Below are 19,512 nucleotides of genomic sequence, written 5' to 3' on the forward strand. Positions count from 1 at the left end.
GTACTAAATAAAACATGTAAGAGAAATAATTACACATTTTCTGAGACTACACCTCTGTAAACGGACTTTGGTCCAGATACAATCACTTGATTCAGTAATTTTATTTAAATTTAGTTTCTCTATCATTCATTCAACAAATACTTACTGAGTGCTAATACATGTTTGGCATTGTTCTAGGCCCTGAACACTGTAATAAAATAGAAATCCATTAACATAAAGCATGATATTATGAGAAACAGGCTCCACGGCCAAGCTGCGGATTGCATACCATTTCCTACCAAATTCTAAACAGCTGTAGGAAAGGTGTGGTAGCAGCAGCACTACCACAACACATTTCCTTCTCAGGGTGGATTCTCACAGGCCTGCATGTCTGTTCAGACCCATCACTTGTGTCCAGTGGTGAGGTTCCAGAGTGCTGCAATCCCTTTCCCGCCAACTAAAACATGAAGTTGGTCAAACATGAAGGTGGTCTCATTTTGTAACCGTTATATCCCAAAGAGAATACATTCAAGACTATAAGTAATGGCAGCCTCCTCTACCATATACATGGAAACAAATAATGTAAAACTTTGTCAGTACAGAATCAATCCAATCATAGACTCTATTAGCTAGACAAGAAATAAAAAGAGATGGCTAGCTGAGCAACAAATTTGAAAATTCTTTATGGTCAGATTTCCAGGATACCTGGTACAATTTCCGTGCCTGCCCCTGCACTCTGAGGACACAAAAGAAAAAAGCAGAGGGAACGTAGAGAATAAAGGAAATCTAGGGAGTACAAGCCCATCTGTGACTTGTAATGGCAAGTAAATAGTCTACACTCTCTTTGCTACTTGTAACTGTATCAATAGTTGCTGTGAATACATTAAAATAAATCCAAAACATAAGATAATAGGGCTTCTCTTCTTTTTGACATTCTTGTATACATCCCATTGTCACCCTTTTGCCAGGTAGGGAAACCTAGGCCTAGGCAGAATTGCTGTGTAAATACAGCTTCCCTAAAATCTCCTATCATTCTTTTCCCCGGACTAAGCACAACAATACTTAACACTATTCTACCAATGAAACTCTCTGCCTTAACAACTTTTTCCATCTTCCTCCGAACCCCACCTCTGACCCCTACACTCCCAAACCAACTGAGCCCTTTGCTCTCCTCAAACAGTATTTATTTATAAGCTAGGTTTTCTGCATTAACTCCTCAACCCTCACCACCAACAAATACATTTCATCACTTAAAGCCAGGTAGATGACAAGCTTAACAAACTGACAGAACAAAATGTTAATAAATAACAACTGCTTAGTGTTCTGCTTTCTAAGGAATTTATATACAACAAAGGTACAAGTATATCTCCTTAACTCAAGTTTCTCATATTTGAGTAATATCAAGTGCCTTCGAAAATTTTAAAAAATCAGTTCCAAGGTGTTTGATGTCTAATGTAAACTACAGTATTGAAATAAACACAAATAGCTTTACTTTGCTACAAAGTGGCCATATGGATGATCTGAATATAATCACACGTCTAGCCAGGCTGGCAAGAACAGAGAAGAACAAAATATAATAATTTTTTAAGAATCATAATAGGCCAAGGCACAAATGAGCTTAGCAGGGGATAGAGAGCTAGGGGGAATATATTACCCACAGGCTGATAAAAGCTAAACGAACACAAATTGTATGAGTAGGGAGGGGTGGGAAAATACTTAAGCTAGAAGGTTCACCCAGTGGTTCTTCAAAATGTGTTGCACATTAAATCACCTGGGGAGCTTTGAAAAATCCTGATGTCCATGTTACTTACATCCCACACTAATTACACCAGAATTTCCAGAGGTCAGAACCAGATGTCAGCATTTTTTTTAAAGATTCTTCAGGTAAATACAATGCACAGCAAAGTTTGGGAACCTCCTGTTTACCCAACAGAAAGCATTCTGATAACCTGCAAAATGTGTTAAGAGAAAGAGCTCTTCAGATCACTAAATACTTTTCAAAATCCTTGTGACCTCCATATCGGTTTCTTGCCATAACAATGTACCACAAACCAGGTGGGTTAAAACAGAAAAGTATGGTCTCCATTCTGAAGGCTACAAGCCTGAAATCAACCTAGTGGCAGGGCCACACTCCCACCAAAGCCTCAGGGGGGAGAATCCTTCCTTGTCTCCTGAAGCTTCTGGTACCTCTAGGTGTTCCCTGGTTTGCAGCAACATAACACCAGTCTCTGCTTCTATCCCCACATGGCAGTGCTCCTTCTGTGCCTGTGGCTTCACATGGCGTTCTCCATTGTGTGTGTGTCTGTGTCCAAATTTCCTTCTTATGAGGACACCAGTCACACTCGAATAGGGTCTACCTAATGACCTTATATTAACTTAATCACATCTACAAAGATCTTATCTCCAAATACGGTCACAGTCACAGATACCAGGGGTTACAATCTCAACATATCTTTTGGGGAACACAATTCAATCCATAATACCTAACTCTTAAGACTCTCCCACTAATCAAATATAAAACTTAGTGTTACATGGTTTAATACAGAATTCCAGCTTAGAACCAACTGAAGTATGCTGCACCTTTTCAGAGCCTAAAAGGACATCAGATTTGAAGGTACTCTAAAGAGAGGATCCATCTTCTGGTATCCCCTCAGCAGCTAGACTACTCCATTATTAAACAGTAAAGGTTAAAATAAATAAATAAATAAATAAACAAACAAACAAACAAACAAACAAACTACCCTTAAGCTAGTTTCTTCTTGCCCTGGCTGCCAAACTTCTATTCCAAGATGCTCTTTTAGCAAAGTCCAAAATTCTTCAGTCTAGCAATAAAGTTCCTTCCAATATAGCAACCTACAGTTCTACCTTATATTCCTTCCCACACGCTTACAAACCTGACTGCACTGTGAAACTGTGTCACTGGATTAGCTTCCGATATTGCAATTCACAAGAGAAAACAGATATGTATATACACATATACATACAAATACATATACATGTACATATATATACATATATGTATACACACACACACACACACACACACACACACACACACATACACATATAGTCATTCAAATGACCAAATGTAGATTTCTCATATATATTTGATCTTAGTCCTAGGTTCCTGACTCACAGTTCCCCAAACCCTTGAAACTTAACACATGTTGAGAGTGACAAAGGTGCCTTCTGTTATGTTGACGAGGTGACTTTGGGAGCACACCTAAGGATGGGGGCTGGTTGCCAGCCAAGAACTAACCTTGTGATTAGAGGGCTGGGACTTTGCAGTTCCATACTTGCCCAATTCTGGGGAAAGGAGAGGGCCTGGAGCCTCAATCAATCACCAACGATTTAATCATGCCTGTGTAATGAAGCCTCCATAAAAACCCAAAAGGACAGAGTTCAGAGAGCTTCCAGGTTGGTGAACACGTGGAGATTGGGGGCGGGGGGAAGCTGGCCCACCTGGAGAGGACAAGGAAGATCTGGCCTTTCCCCACTTGTTGCCCTTATGCATCTCTTTCTTCTGGCTGTTCCTGAGTTATAACCTTTCATAATAAACCAGTGATCTAGTATGTAAAATGTGTTGAGTTTCAGAAGCTGCCCTAGCAAATTAACTGAACCCAAAGAGGAAGCCAGCTGATTTACAGTCAGCTGGTCAGAAGCACAGGTAACAACCCAGTGCAACTGGCATCCGAAGAAGATGGGGGCAATCTTGCTAGGACTGAACCCTTAACCTGTGGAATCTGATACTACCTCTGGTAGACAGTAGCAAAACCGAATTCTCAGATACCCTACCAGTATCTGAAAATTGTTAGCTGGTGGGGGAAGGGAGGAGAGGAACCCCACCCCATGTTAAAATTGAGTCTCAGAACATCAACAAAAGAGCCTGCCATTAATAAAGAACCACAAACTGGGGCGCCTGGGTGGCGCAGTCGGTTAAAGCATCCGACTTCAGCCAGGTCACGATCTCACGGTCCGTGGGTTCGAGCCCCGCATCAGGCTCTGGGCTGATGGCTCAGAGCCTGGAGCCTGTTTCCGATTCTGTGTCTCCCTCTCTCTCTCTGCCCCTCCCCCGTTCATGCTCTGTCTCTCTCTGTCCCAAAAAAATAAATAAACGTTGGGAAAAAAAAATTAAAAAAAAAAAAAATAAAGAACCACAAACTAGGTGATTTACAACAAAAATTTATTGCCTCATAGTTCTGGAAGTCAGAGGTCCAAAATCAAGGTGCTGGCAGGGCCATGCTCCTGAAGGTGCTAAGAAAGGATCTGTACCAGGACTTCCTCCTAGCTTCTTTGGCTTATGGATGTGTTACTCTAGCCACCTCACCATGTCTCCCACTAAGGCTCTTAGACATACAGGAGTAGAGCCTACCCTAATGATCTCATTTTAACTTAATTACCTCTATAAAGACCCTGTTTCCAAATGAATTTATATTCTGAGTTACTGGAAGTTTGGACTTCAGCATTATGAATTTTGGAGGACACAATTCAACCTGTAACAGTCATTAAGCTGAGAAAGACCAAGATTAATAAATACACATGCCATCATTTTAACCCTCCAAAAGCACAGATGGCAGGTAGATTAGGGTTAACGAAAGCCTCTTCTCCCCAGACCTTATCAATTATCTCCCTAGCATACTCCTTCAGATAGATAATCCATTTATTTCTAGACAATTCCTTTAAAACAGAATTTAGGGGTGCCTGGGTGGCTCAGTCAGTTAAGCGTCCAACTCGATTTCAGCTCAGGTCATGATCTCAGGGTTCATGAGTTCAAGCCCCATATTGGACTCTGTGCTGACATGTGGAGCCTGCTTGGGATTCTCTCTCTCCCTCTCTCTCTGCCCCTCCCTTGTTAGCTCGCTCGCTCTCTGTCAAAACTAAAACATTAAAAAAAAAAAAAACAATTCAAAACAATACTAATTATGGGGACTATGATGGCATCAACATACAGGGATCGATTTAAGTGACTATGTGGTCAAGTGTATTGCTGTTAAGAATTCAAATCACTCTTTTCTTCCCGCAATTGAGTTATTCATCCCTAGTCCAAAAATCTGGACCTTGGCCATGTGACATGCTTTGGCCAATGGAAACTGAGTAGATGTGACACATAGCACACCCAATCGATCACAATTTTAGAGGTATTATAAGTGTCTGCAAGCTCTATTGCCACAAAAATGAGCATGTCCTACATACCGGCCTGCTCTGAGAGCCTGGATCCCCAAATAAGAAGACCAAGAAGAGGGACACCTGGGTAGCTCAGTCGATTGGGCATCCTGACTTCGGCTCACGTCATGATCTCATTGTTTGTGGGTTCAAGCCCCTCTTTGGCTCTGTGCTGACAGCTCAGAACCTGGAGCCTGCTTCAGATTCTGAGTTTCCCTCGCTCTCTGCCCCTCCCCCACTCATGCTCTGTCTCTCTCCATCTCTCAAAAATGAATAAACATTAAAAAAAATAAAAATAAAAAAAAGACCAAGAACAGAGGCACAGCCAACCAATATTATCTACATTTAAGATATACAGAAAAAATGTTTTTAAGTTTATTTATCTTGAGAGGAGACAGCATGCAAGCAGTGAAGGGGCAGAAGGAGAGGGGAAGAAGGGGGAGGGGAGGGAAGGGGGAAAGAATCGGAAGCTGGCTCCACACTGTCAGCTCGGAGCCTGATGCTGGGCTCAAACACAGAAACCGTGAGATCATGACCCGAGCTGAAATCAAGGATCAGATGCTTAACTGACTAAGTCACACAGGCATCCTGAACATAAATACTTCTTCAAACTAGTGAAATTATTTGTTGTCATAAAGATAAGTAATACACTTTAGAGCAATATTTTGACTGCATATACCCCTAGAGACAAAAAAGAATCACAAAGAAACTTTAAACTGTTCTCAGTAGTCTTCAAACCAAAATTTTCATAAAGAAAAAAGATATGCAAATAGAGAAGCAGTAAAAACTGTTTTGTCTTCTCTTCATGATATAATATCGTGCTCAAGTTGGCTACCCCTGGAGGATATACAGCAACATGCTAGGGAGAAAAAGTGAGAAGGTAAATGCATCACGTTATCCAAGAACACAATTTTTCTTGATGGCAAATAAGTTTGATCATTTTACTTTTATTACAAAACTCATATTTGATGGGAACTGGATACAACTAAATTTTTAAAATTTTTACTGTTAAAATTTTTTTTTAATTTTCTTTTATTATTTTTAAAAGAGAGAGAGAGAGGAGACAAGAGCTCAAGCAGGGGAGGGGCAGAGAGAGAGGAAGACACAGAATCCGAAGCAGGCTCCAGGCTCTGAGCTGTCAGCACAGAGCCTGACATGGGGCTTGAACCTGCAAGCCATGAGATCATGACCTAAGCCAAAGTTGGACGCTTGTGTATTAACCAACTGAGCCACCCAGGTGCCCCTAAAATTATTTTAATGTTTATAATACACAGATATTTTTTCAGTAAAATTCACAATACAGGCTTTAAAAACCTATAATCTTACATATGAATTACAATAGAACTAGGAACTCAAAATGTGTTTTACTCTTACTAAAATACGTTTGCTAGTTCTAAAAAAGCCATTAACGACAACCTCAAACTAAAAAGCACTCTATACTTTGATTACAGTCCCTAAATAAACACTGTCCACTACAAGGACTCAGAACCCCCTATAGGAATGGCCAATTTCAAGGCTAAAGCAGGAAGCCTGGAACATCCTGTCATGCAAGAAAACAAGGAGACCAAAGACCACTGGCATCATAGCAAAAGGAGACAAACAGTGAATTAAACCACCTGAAAAATAGATTATAAAAGTTAAATATAAAATCCACATCAATGGTCACCCTGAGACCTTGCTGGAGTGCCACCAAGTAATTACTCTAAAAACTGATAACTAAAACATTCAGGCACATACTCTTTCTTGTGACAGATCTATTTCAGAATATCCCAATACTTGACTAGGAACAGTCCTTCACAGAATTCCAGCCGAATCAATGCAAAAACAATGATATAATTGGAAAATAATCATTTTCTATCCCTAAGAAAATGATGAATCTAAACAACAATACTGAACAGTGCTAAGCCCATGAGGGAAAAGTCTGATGTGCAAATTGGGTGGATTAGGCTAACAACAACTGAACCAACTAATCAATATCAGCATCACTGAAAGTGAGACAACCAGATGGTTTATGCCTCACGTGGTGTGATGCGAATGGAAGAAAAAAGAAGATATCATGATCAAAGAATTAAAAGTGAATTTAATAAGGTCTCTAGCTACTACTTTAAAGAAATACAGGATAACAGCGAAATATGTTAGCACTACCACAAGGATACAGAGCCAAATTCAGAATATAGGAAATTCAACAAGACAAATGAATTGCTTTCCTCTACCAATAAGTGGAAAAGACTTAAATTTAGCAAACCAAAAGCAATATGTAGACCTTATTTGGATTCTGACTAAAACTAACCATCTGAAAAGGTCATTTGGGAGATAAAAGAAAAAAATTAATTCTCTTTACCTCTTCCAGTTTCTCATAAGGCTTGTATTTTTTCTGGACCACTGTAATACATGAAGCCTAACCTTTTCCCTATATTAATGGAAAGGGCAGGGGAAACTAACATTGAGGGCAGTGAGTACAGAGACAATACAATGGCTGTTATTGCATACTCAACATGTATCCTAGTAGTCTTCTAATCCTTACTTTGTTTAAAGATTAAGATCTGGGGCGCCTGGGTGGCTCAGTTGGTTGAGCCGCAGACTTCGGCTCAGGTCATGATCTCACGGTCAGTGAGTTCAAGCCCCAAGTCAGGCTCTGTGCTGACAGCTCGGAGCCTGGAGCCTGTTTCAGATTCTGTGTCTCCCTCTCTCTGACCCTCCCCCGTTCATGCTCTGTCTCTCTCTGTCTCAAAAATAAATAATCGTTAAAAAAAAAAAAAAATTAAAAAATAAATAAATAAATAAAGATTAAGAGCCTCATTTGAAAATATTATGTGGGTTTGACTCTGTTCTGGAAAGTAACTCCAAAGAAGATGACTCTCTAGGAGTTCATCTAGACATAATTCAAGGGTTTTCATCAGAAATATTTACCAAACTGCTGATCAATTTAGTGTTTCTCAAGTATAGGTACTAAATGGCTTCCTTCCTTCAATATAATGCAAATGTATATATACTAGGTGCTCAAATAAGTAGTTTTTTTTTTTAATTTTTTTTTTCAACGTTTATTTATTTTTGGGACAGAAGGAGACAGAGCATGAACGGGGGAGGGGCAGAGAGAGAGAGGGAGACACAGAATCGGAAACAGGCTCCAGGCTCTGAGCCATCAGCCCAGAGCCCGACGCGGGGCTCGAACTCACGGACCGTGAGATCGTGACCTGGCTGAAGTCGGACGCTTAACTGACTGCGCCACCCAGGCGCCCCTCAAATAAGTAGTTTTAAAGAAACAAAACTCTAAGGCAAAACAATGAGAGTGAGTGAATGCTTTTCTTCTTTGATCTCAACTTCACCTCCTTCTTGGAGAAGGAAAGGCATTTAAAGAGAAAAGAGGAAACTGAATACATCCATAGACATCAACTTCAGAATCAGTTTGACTTACTCCAAAAATAGTAAGAAATTAGTAGTGGGGGGCCTGTGTGGCTGAGTCAGTTAAGTGTTTGATTCTTGATTTCAGCTCAGGTCATGATCTCACAATTCTTGGGATCAAGCCCTGCATTGGGCTCTGCACTGACAACACGGAGCCTAGCCTGCTTGGGATTTTCTCTGCCCCTCCGCCACTCTCTTTCAAAAAAACATTTTTTAAAAAACATGAAAATAAAAGTAAAAAGCACATTGTGCTGAAACTGAAGACTGTCAGAAGTAAAAGAATGTTCCTTTTTTTCCATTATGTAATAGAAATGGGTTCACCTTTTTTTTGTTGCTGCTCTTATTGGTGGTAAAGGAAAGTTTCAAGGAAATACTTACCAACAAGCAAAAAGTAGTCAGGGGCAACAAATGAAAGCATTCATTTCAAAATTAATTGTTTTTGTTTATATAGAACACTACTCTAAAGAAATACTGGATCGTACGATATGTGGTACAGGTTAAGATTTTTCAAACACTGGTGACTCAACAAATACTCTAGGAATGACACTTATGTTCATTAAAAAAAAATGCAAGCTACATGAACGTGGATACTTGATCCTTCTTATTCATTATGGTTGTGCCTGGAATACAGCCCGATTCACAAAAGGCACTCAATTATTATTTGTTGAAAACAGTGAATAAAGCTCTTTCTTTCTTCTAGTCAACAGTGTTTTAGAAGACCAGAAAGATCTTCTTCAATGACTAAGATTCATTGTTCCTTCTCATCCATTCCCAATTTGATCTCCATTACCTCCACAAATTCAGTAACTTGTATCTCCATTTCTTTTTGGCCAAACACTGAATATGAAGAAAGAAAAAGGCCCGCCACACTCATTTCTAGCCCACCAGTGGTTCTTGCTTAATATGGTGTATCAAATTCACCTGTGGCAGCTCTTTCAAAGTAATGTCCTAAACTTCATGACAACCCTGAAAAGTCTTAAGTTTTAGCAAATCAGAGGTACATCCCAGGCATGTATATTTTAACACATTTCTCAGTCATGCCAACCATGACTTGTACGTCATGCACATACTTCAAAAACTTCTCTACCTTTACATCCCATAACTGTAACACACGCACAAACACAAATACACACACCTTCTCTTTTACTATAAACTCCTTAAATCTGTGATCTACTCACTTACTAACTGAACAGATTTTCATGGTCATCTCAAATTACTCATACTTCTCAGCATCCTTCAATCCATCATCATACCTCCTGGATCACATATTTTTCCTCCATCTTGATGCAAATATCCTGATCTGACATTTCAACAACAAATGCTATTATAATCCTGACATTAAGCTCAAGTAGTCTTGCCAATTCCCACTCAAGCCCTATCACTTATCTAAACTCCAAACCATAATGGTATCTAACATCATTTTGCCCCTCTGAGCCATTTGGCAATCGTTTTATTAGGTTTTTAATTTCCTTATCAATTTTTCCATCATGGATTTTAAAAAATTTTAAACTTCCCTCAAAGACCCCATTCACCAAAAGCCCTTCACATCTTAGGTGACTTCAGTAAAACTTATGAGTGCCTCCTCGACTTTTTACTTTAAAACCTTTATTCCTTGCGCTTTCTGAAGTAGCAAAAAAAAAAAAAAAGATACAAAAGAGAAAAATTTTATCATAGAATCTGTTGGGTCTTCTATGATACACTATCATATCATTAGCAACATTACTAGACTTTTTTTTAACAGTTATTAATTTATTTTGAGAGAGAAAGCACGAGTGTGCATGTAAGAGCTGGTGAGGAAGCGGGGGGAGGAGAGAAAGAGAAAGAGAGTGAGAAAGGAAGGGAGGAAGAGAGAATACCAAGCAGGCTCTGTGCTGAACTGGATGCTTAACCAACTCAGGCACCCAGGCGTCCCTACTAGCCTTTGCTTAGGGAGTTTTAATACAGTAGCTTTTCCCTGCTCCAATAATAAGCAGCTATAAAAACAGGTAAGAAAATAAATATCCCAAGACCAAATAAAACTATTTTAAATATTTACTGAATTTATACAACTAAACATACTATTCTATTGAAAGACACAAAAGTCTGAGCAAAGGAAAAGGATGGAGTGTAGACATCTGTGTTGCCACAAGTGACTTCCTCTGAAAGGAAATAAAAGTGGGCAACGCGTGTTTTACAATAGATAAAAAATAAACTCCAGGCAGATATAATACTTTTATATTTTAATTTTTTTTTTTTTAATTTCTTTTGAGAGTGCATGCATACATGCGCACGAGCAAGCTGGGGAGGGCAGAGAGAAAAAGAGATGGAGAGGGAGAGGGGGAGAGGAAGAGAGGGAGAGAGGGAGAGAGAGAGTGCGTGCACCAAAGAGAGGATCCCAGGCAGGCTCCATGCCGTCAGCATGAAGCCCGAGGACAGGGCTCCATCTCACAAACTGTGACATCATGACCTGAGCCAAAACCAAGAGTCAGACGCTCAACCGACCAAGGCACCCAGGCGTCCCCATACTTAGATATTTTAAATAAATGTGTGTATGCATGTACTTACACATACATACCTCTTAACAAAACGATGAGGCTACATAACCAATCTAGAGAGAATAAAATCTTTTTAACCAAAACTGGAATCTCAAAAACTATACAAGAAAAACAGCTATATCTGAGTACATAAAGATGTACTAGTTATCAAGGAAACACATATCAAAGTAACAAGGAGTAAAATTACACTCGCTAAAATTGGTAGATATTTAAAAGATCTAGTTGCCTATTTCAGACAATAATGTCGGGAAAGGCTTTTCACCTATACTGCAAGTGGAAATGAGAAGAAGCCTTTTGGAAAACAATCATCAACCTCTATTACAAGTAAAAGTATCATGAACTGTAAGAATTTGACTTTTTTTGTTGTTTTTAAAATGGTCAGTCATTAAGTTCAACAAATACATGTACCTTACAACCTAGGGAAATAAGGAGATTTTTTTAATGTTTATTTATTGGGGGGTGGGGGGGTGCTCAGATAGAGAGGGAGACAGAGGCTGTGAAACAGGCTCCATGCAGACAATAGAGAGCCTGATGTGGGGCTTGAACCACAAACTGCACAATCACAACCTGAGCCTAAGTCAGATACTTAACCACCACCCAGATGCCTCATAACCTAGAGAAATAAAGCATAAGTTCCTAAGGATATTTATTTTAGGAACATCGTGGCGAAAGAAGAAAAACAAATAAAGTAAACGTCCATTAAAAAGGGGTACCAAAATAAGACTGGTACATTCATAATATTCATGGACTATACAGTCATGAAAAATAATTAACTGATGGAAGAACAAAAGGAAAGAGTATACTCTTTGGCACAAAATGTAAATAACATTTACACGTTTAAATATAATGTATAAAAGAAGAAAAATATTTTTGTTATTGTTAAAGTTTACTTTTGACCTTTTCAACTTAAAACACTTTGCTACAAATAACCTCCAAATGCAATGGGTTTTCATGCTCCTTGATCTCCACTCCTGGCCATTTTTCAGCATTTAAGAATAAAATGAGAACAGTCTTTGAACTTCCAATAGTTGGCTTCCTGACTCTGCCCTCTGCCCTCTCCCCTCTCTCACTGATTCTTCTTTCTGCCCTAACATGTGTACAGTGGACTTTTTAGCCTTCTGGTCTTCAGTCTACTCTCCCAGCTAAGGATCTCAGCCACTCTAAAGACTTAGAAAGCTACCAACTTCTCCTATTATGTGCCACTCCACATACCCAGATCTTTCCCACTCAAGCATTCTAATTCCAGCTGACTAATGCACAAATCTATTTATATGTCTTTCAGAATCTCATTAATTCAGTATCACCCAAGGCAATTTATATCCTTTTCTCCAAGATTTGTTTCTCCTCTTGCTCATAACTATCACTGATTCTACCATTCACTGCACTTTAAACCTTAGTATGAGGGGTGCGTGGGTGGCTCGGTTGGTTGAGCATGCCACTCTTGATTTTGGCTCAGGTCATGATCCCAAGGTCGTGGGATCGACCCACACGTCAGGCTTTACACTGAGCATGGAGCCTGCTTAAGATTCTCTTTCTCCCGCTGTCCCCCTCCGTAACTCATTCTCTCTAAAATAAATAAACTTTAGTATCATGTTGGATATGACTTCCTATCTCTGCTTTTACCTGCAATCTTAGAGATTCTATCTTCTATTACCTGCACAGCACCACGTTCAGCCAAGCCTTTCTTCTTACAGTACTTGTCACCTGTATTACAACAGCCTCAGAGTCTCTTAGGTCTCTTCCTATTATCTTCTGATACCAAGGCATCAAACATAACTGATTATATCATATATATTTACTGCTACCTAGTAACTTCCACATCTTACTCTAAACTGATTAGCCAGCCATTTAAGTTTCTCATTCGATGATTTCAAAGTACCTACCCAGCCATACAATAACTTTTCTGAATGTACTTTACCCATAAGGTGCATATATTCAGGTGTATCATTTAAAACCCTTGCATTTTTAGTTCTTTGTTCCAACTACACGTGCTGAAATTCTTCTATTCTACAAATGTCATCTCCTTATGAAAGCCTGTTCAAATACCAACATCATAGTTGTGTTTTGTTTTGTTTTGACTCTTGTGAAAACCTGGCAGTAGTATAAGATTACTAGTCTAGAAATCAGAATGTTGATGTCTTCTTTCAAATGCTATTGCTTTTGACATGCAGATATTAAATCAAACCCCTGAGCCTGTTTCTTGTTCTGTAAAATACAAATAAAATTAACCTACACACCTCACAGGTAGGTAAGAATGTATGGAAAACCAATTATAATTTAAGTGCTAATGCTGTCATTATATTACCTTTTGTTACACATATTATACACATATAACCACAAATTATAAATATTTTTTTTTCAAGTTTATTGATCCATTTTGAGAGAGAGAGGGATTGAGTGCTACCAGGGTTGGGAGAGAGAAAGAGAGGGAGAGAATTAGAAGCAGATTCCACAGTTAGCACAGAGCCCAATGTGGGGCTTGAACTCATGAACTATGTGAACATGACCTGGGCTGAAATCAAGAGTCAGATGTTTAACTGACTTAAGACAGCCAGGCACCCCTAGAAATTATAAGTATTTAAAAAGACAGTCTATACTTCATATCTAGCACCTAACACATAGTAGCGATTCAAATGTTATTTTTTTTTAATTTTTTTTTCAATGTTTATTTATTTTTGGGACAGAGAGAGACAGAGCATGAACGGGGGAGGGGCAGAGAGAGAGGGAGACACAGAATCGGAAACAGGCTCCAGGCTCTGAGCCGTCAGCCCAGAGCCCGACGTGGGGCTCGAACTCACAGACCGCGAGATCGTGACCTGGCTGAAGTCGGACGCTTAACCGACTGCGCCACCCAGGCGCCCCTCAAATGTATTTTTAAAAAATACTTCATAAGTCATAAAATACAGCTCTCCCACTCCAGCATAAGAAATATAATCCACACACAATTTATATATAATTATGCACTGATTAAACAAAAAAATCCACAACCCTTCTCTTCTCCCCACAGATACATTTTCAGGAAAACTACTGTCACACGACATTTCTAGACCTCTGATGTAGTTCACCTGAAACCCAATTAGTTATCTGGCCGGTGGACAGGGGTCCTTTAAAATGGCTGATAAATAACTAGTCAAAGAATGCCAAAACCTTTAAAATATATATGTAAGTGCTGTAAAGTATCCGTGTGACTGTGATGTGGTATCCTGTCTATTCCAACAAATTTAACCAGATTCATAGATGAGCATTAGTGCTTTAGTTTGCCCTAAAATTGTAAAAGTTGATGTCATGGTTATTCCAGTGACATTAAGACAACAGATTTAAAAAAATAAATATACAAGAGAAACAGGTTAATTTTCATGAAGCTGAAAGATTTTGTTTTTTTCCTCCTCTTTCACAAAAGCAAAATTAATGTTGGCCAATGTTCATAAAAATTCAAAATAATATGGAAAGTGGAGTAGAAACAGCACTTTGGTCCTACAGAAACCTGTAAATCATAAACTTACTATGAGAACTTGAAAGTCCTTGAGGTACCCTTGAAAGCCATGTTATCTTAAACCAGAAAACAAGAAAGCTACCAAAGTAGTAAAGTCTTGTCTATAGGACACAAGAAATCAACTTGAACAAGCACTCACTAGCCAAAAATGGGTCAATCTGAATATCAATACAAAAAAAACCTCAAGAATCTAAAATGCAAATATGCTTATCTAAATCCATGAGTTCACAGGATAAACCACTGTTATAATTATGTAACACCACTGGCTAATATTTTTTGGCATTTTATTATTTCATAAAATATTTTTTTCATATCTTGTATCACACCTGCTCTTAGGTGTAGTATCTATGCTCTCGTACATACTTGTAATTCGTTTTTTAAATCTAAATTTAAAACTCTACAAAATCATCCCTGTCATAAATTTTAACTTACTGTTGCTATCGTGCCTACAGTGGTTACTGATAAGAAACCTTACTAAGAGTTTAACTCTTAAAAATGACGGTTGAATGCCAAGTAGTAGTAGCAACAAACCAAAGTAACTGGGCTACATTATGGACTAAGACAGGTATTAGTAAAAAAGGAGAATGAGTTAGACAGGAATGATGAATAGCAGTTGATCAGAGCAGGAAATCACTTTGCGTGTTTAAAAAAAAAAAAAAAAAAAAAAAAGCTCACCCTGTATGTGATGTTGCCGAGTTCCATAAACAAACATCAGGCAGCATGATGTAATAGAAAGAGTCCTGGACTGAGTGAGGGGACCTCTGTTCTAGTCCAAGGCCTCAGTTCCTCATCTGTAAAATGAGGGTTCTGAATTAGATATCTGCGAGGGCACCTCTAGCTTTCACACTGAGGGATTTTGTGGACAAACTCCAAAAGAAGAAATAAAATGTAGAGTTTTTGTTAACAGTGAAGTTAAACTGTTAACAGTGGAAACAGGAGGTGGGAACAGAGACGAAAACAATTTTCATAGAATTTTAAACTTCAAATAGCAATTATAAATTTATAACTGCTAGAAAGGTTTTTATAATATACCTGCCTTAGGAGCATAATCATCTAAGCTAGCTAGATTAGTAATGAGTGACCAAATTATGACCTGAAAAAAACCTATTCACCTTTGGCCAGTCAGATTGCCCAAGTAAATCTAAAAACAGTGCAGAAACACCTTTGGGCTAATGATTACGCTAAGTGATAAAAGTGCCTCATAAGTGTCCCCAATTAAGTAACTGAACAAAAAGATGACAAGGAAAATGATTAAAGTAAAATAAACACCAAATTTTAACATGTAATAAAACAATAATTTTGCTTGTGATATCCTCTGTATTAATGCGTATATTTTCCCTAAGCACAATATTTATTTTTTTCTGACTAGCTCTCAAAATAGAACATGGCTTCTTCTGGCAAAGCTAATTGAAATAAACCATTTTTTTCCCCAGTGACACACAGAAACATTTAAAGAGTGTCTTTAAGTTTTCTACACTGAAGGAAATCAAGCTACTACCAGTAACAAATAATAGAAAGGCTCTGGTGCCTCAAAAAATGAGGGGTTTTCTAACTGCAATCACCTACATAACATTAACTGCCTGGTCCTAGTAAATCCTTCTGGGTCTAACAAACAGAATACTAAATTTTAAGTTCATAGATCAGGTGACATTCTACTTTATTTTTTGCTTACGTTCTTACCTGGCAGACTTAAAACTCCAGGGACGGCAGAACCAATAAACATACCACTGTAATCAAGAATCTATCAAAACTCTACTCTTTTAAAGGATGTAATCTCTCTCTTTTAAGGAATGTAATCTGTGTCTTTTAAAGGATGTAAAGACAGGATGAAACATTCAGTGAAAAAAAAAACTTGCTTTTTAAAGCTTGTTTTTATGCAAATTACTTAAAGTGACTATAAAATAAATGCTGTACACCCAATTCTATTAATTATTCATTTGAGTATTTCACCTTGGCAATATATTGCCTAATAAGTTATTCAGAATCACTAATAAAATTTCTCTCTGGTTGGCAGAAACAAAGGCAAAAATAAAGCAGTCTTGATGAAATTTGTTCTTGGCTAGTCTTAAAATGGTGGTGATATCCATGTGTCTGAGATAAAAATCTGTGAAACAAAATTTTCCTTTACACTGAATTTACTTTCCGTTTTCATTTAGGTATTTTGATTTACAATCCTAATGAGCTGACTAAAATAACCTTACACTTAATGGCAAACAACAGAAATCAGGATGGACATGCAAAGCATACTTTAGGGTTCTATTTTGAGCATAAGCTGTTTTCAGCAATTTTCTCCATCTACCTTACCGACCCCCAAGACTCTTCCAGAGACTTAAAATATTAAACTTATTTACTGACAATAATATTATTACTAATGATAAAATACTACAAGCCATATTGGTTTCAGCCAGTATTATACAGATGTAAATTATCTCCTGCAAAAACTCAGGACTGACTGAACCACTGTCTTAAGATATTCTCCTCCAAGAAGGGTTGGCACCAAGATCAGCAGCTAAAGGAGAACTTGGAATTTTAATAACTAGTTGGTATGTCACATGAAGCCCACTGGATTGTTCCTCACTAAATTTCTCCATAGAACATAAAACATTTGTTAATTCTTTCCCCTACTTAGAGAAGTCAGCACACGGTACAAGTTGCTCAAAGACCAAAATACTTCATTTACATATCAATAATACAGAATTCATGGAATATAAATGGCTATAGCTTTGAAAAAGTTCTACTATCTAGAAATGGTAATTCTCTTTATATTATTGCAATACAATTGGAGAGAAAAAGACAAAAGACCAAAAATAAGTCCAAATCTATTTTGATCACTAAGAAAATAGGAAACTCTGTAACATAATTTCATATATAACACAGTTTCATATAACTTTTTATTTTCTAAAATATATCTAATAACTGCTTAGTTTTGTTGGAAAGTCTCCTTTTATGACTGGGTAAGAAAAAAATGCCAATAAAAAAGAAACTAAGATGATCAAATTAATTGCTAAAAATTCCACATCTTGGGGTGCCTGGGTGACTCAGTCGGTTAAACATCTGACTTCAGCTCAGGTCATGATCTCACTGCTCATGGGTTTGAGCCTCCTGTTCGGTTCTGTGCTGACAGCTCAGAGTCTGAAGCCTGCTTCGGATTCTGTGTCTCCCCCTCTCTCTGCCCCTCCCCCACTTGCACTCTGTTGTGTCTCGCTCTCAAATATAAATAAAACCATTAAAAAATTTTTTTATATCTCACATCTCATTATTACATTTTATATTTTAATATTAATGTTTTACTTTTCTCTCATCCTCACCTGCTTAAAATTTATTCTGATATATACATTTTGAAAATGAAGCCTTTCAGAATAGATTTCCTAACAGTAAATAAATGGAGGATAAGAAATGAATTAGTATTTTATAAACATTATACTTGATACTGGATATTACATTATTTCATTTTTTATTTTTGAGAGATAGAGCACAAGCAGGGGGGGAGGAGAGAGAGAGAGAGAGAGAGAGGGAGACACAGAATCCTATGAACTGTGAGATCATGACCTGAGACAAAGTCGGATGCTTAACTGACTGAGCTACCCAGGAGCCCCCATGGTTATTATATTTTTATTAGCACTATACTTCTCTCCCAAAACTTTATAAAAGAACCACAAAATTTTGCAACAATGATCATATGCTTTTTAACCTACCAACTCATTAACATACTATTACTATATTCCTAAAATACAGATTTTTAAAAAACAAATTACTTTAGCCTAATAATTCTAGCATAAAAATCATGCAACACTCCTCTTGATAAATAAATACAATGCACTTAAAAGAATGTGTTCTAAGTCAAACTTCATAAATGACAACTGGTCAATTTAAAAAATGGAAAGAGAATCTAATAATTGCCTCTAATAGTATTTTCAAAAACATATTCAAAATAAGCAACCCCAGGGATTCCATATCCCATTCATCATACTTGACTCTGAGCATACTCTAATTATGTATCCATCCCCTCAGAATTTATGTATTATAAATGATCTTAATAAGCCTTTGCTGTATCACTTTGAAGTAATCAAATTATTTGTGTGGGGGGGTATGTTTTGCCTTACTTTTATTCTTTATATTTCTGTATCTTACTGCATCCTTTAAAGTTCAGAACTCAGAAGGCAGAAAAATATCACTCATAAAATTTTAAAGTATTTTCAAATTTAAAAAATATCAATTTTGATGAAAGCTACTAACAACCTATTAAACAGGAAAGTGGTTTAGAAAAATACTACCCACTAGTATTTTTAAAACATTTTATTGTGAAAATTTTCAAACATACAGAAAAAAAATTTAAGACTGTATAGAAAATATTCACATAGCCACTACCAAGCCTTTAGAATTAACATTCCCTTGTATTTGTCTTACCATCCTCTCAATTGATCTTAACTTCTGAACCATTTCAAAATAAGTTGCAGATCAGTACACTTTCCCCATATATACTTCAGTTTCTCTGTCATTAATTATAGTATAGTGTTTAATACAGTGTTTCTCTCAAAGAAAAAATTTACACAAAATAAAATGGATAGATATTAGACTTACCATTCAATGATATACTCAAGTAATGCAAATCCCTAACAGGATACAGGGTATTACCACCACCCTAGAAAATTCCCACACGCCCATTCCCACTTAATCCTTGTCCCCAACACCCATGCATCCATTTCTAAGCCCTCCAATCACTTTTTTTTTTTTCCAACATTAGTTTTGTTTGCCCTACCCCAATACAGAAATATGTAAGTTTGCCTGTTTGGGGGACATCACAGAAATGGAATCATAATCATGTCCTAGTTTTCTGTAAGGCTACGTTCACTCAGCATGATGTTTCAGAGATTAATCCAGGTTGGTGCAAGTATCAATACTCTCTTCCTATTACTCAGTAGTACCGTGTTATATATACAC

General features: G+C 37.6%; 1 protein-coding gene across 10 annotated transcripts in view; it reads right to left on the reverse strand.

The window, feature by feature from the left end:
* The window catches only part of TBL1XR1 (TBL1X/Y related 1), a 179,177-nt gene that overhangs the window by 57,037 nt on the left and 102,628 nt on the right, over positions 1-19,512 (reverse strand). The window contains exon 3 of one of the 10 annotated variants that reach the window (XM_047874448.1): positions 15,247-15,362. The exons of the other annotated variants lie outside the window; for them this stretch is intronic. The gene's annotated coding sequence lies outside the window, so the exon portion shown is untranslated. The remainder of the gene's footprint in view (positions 1-15,246; positions 15,363-19,512) is intronic. 10 annotated transcript variants of the gene reach the window in all.

This window comes from Prionailurus viverrinus, chromosome C2 (assembly GCF_022837055.1).
Source record: "Prionailurus viverrinus isolate Anna chromosome C2, UM_Priviv_1.0, whole genome shotgun sequence".
Taxonomy (NCBI): domain Eukaryota; kingdom Metazoa; phylum Chordata; class Mammalia; order Carnivora; family Felidae; genus Prionailurus; species Prionailurus viverrinus.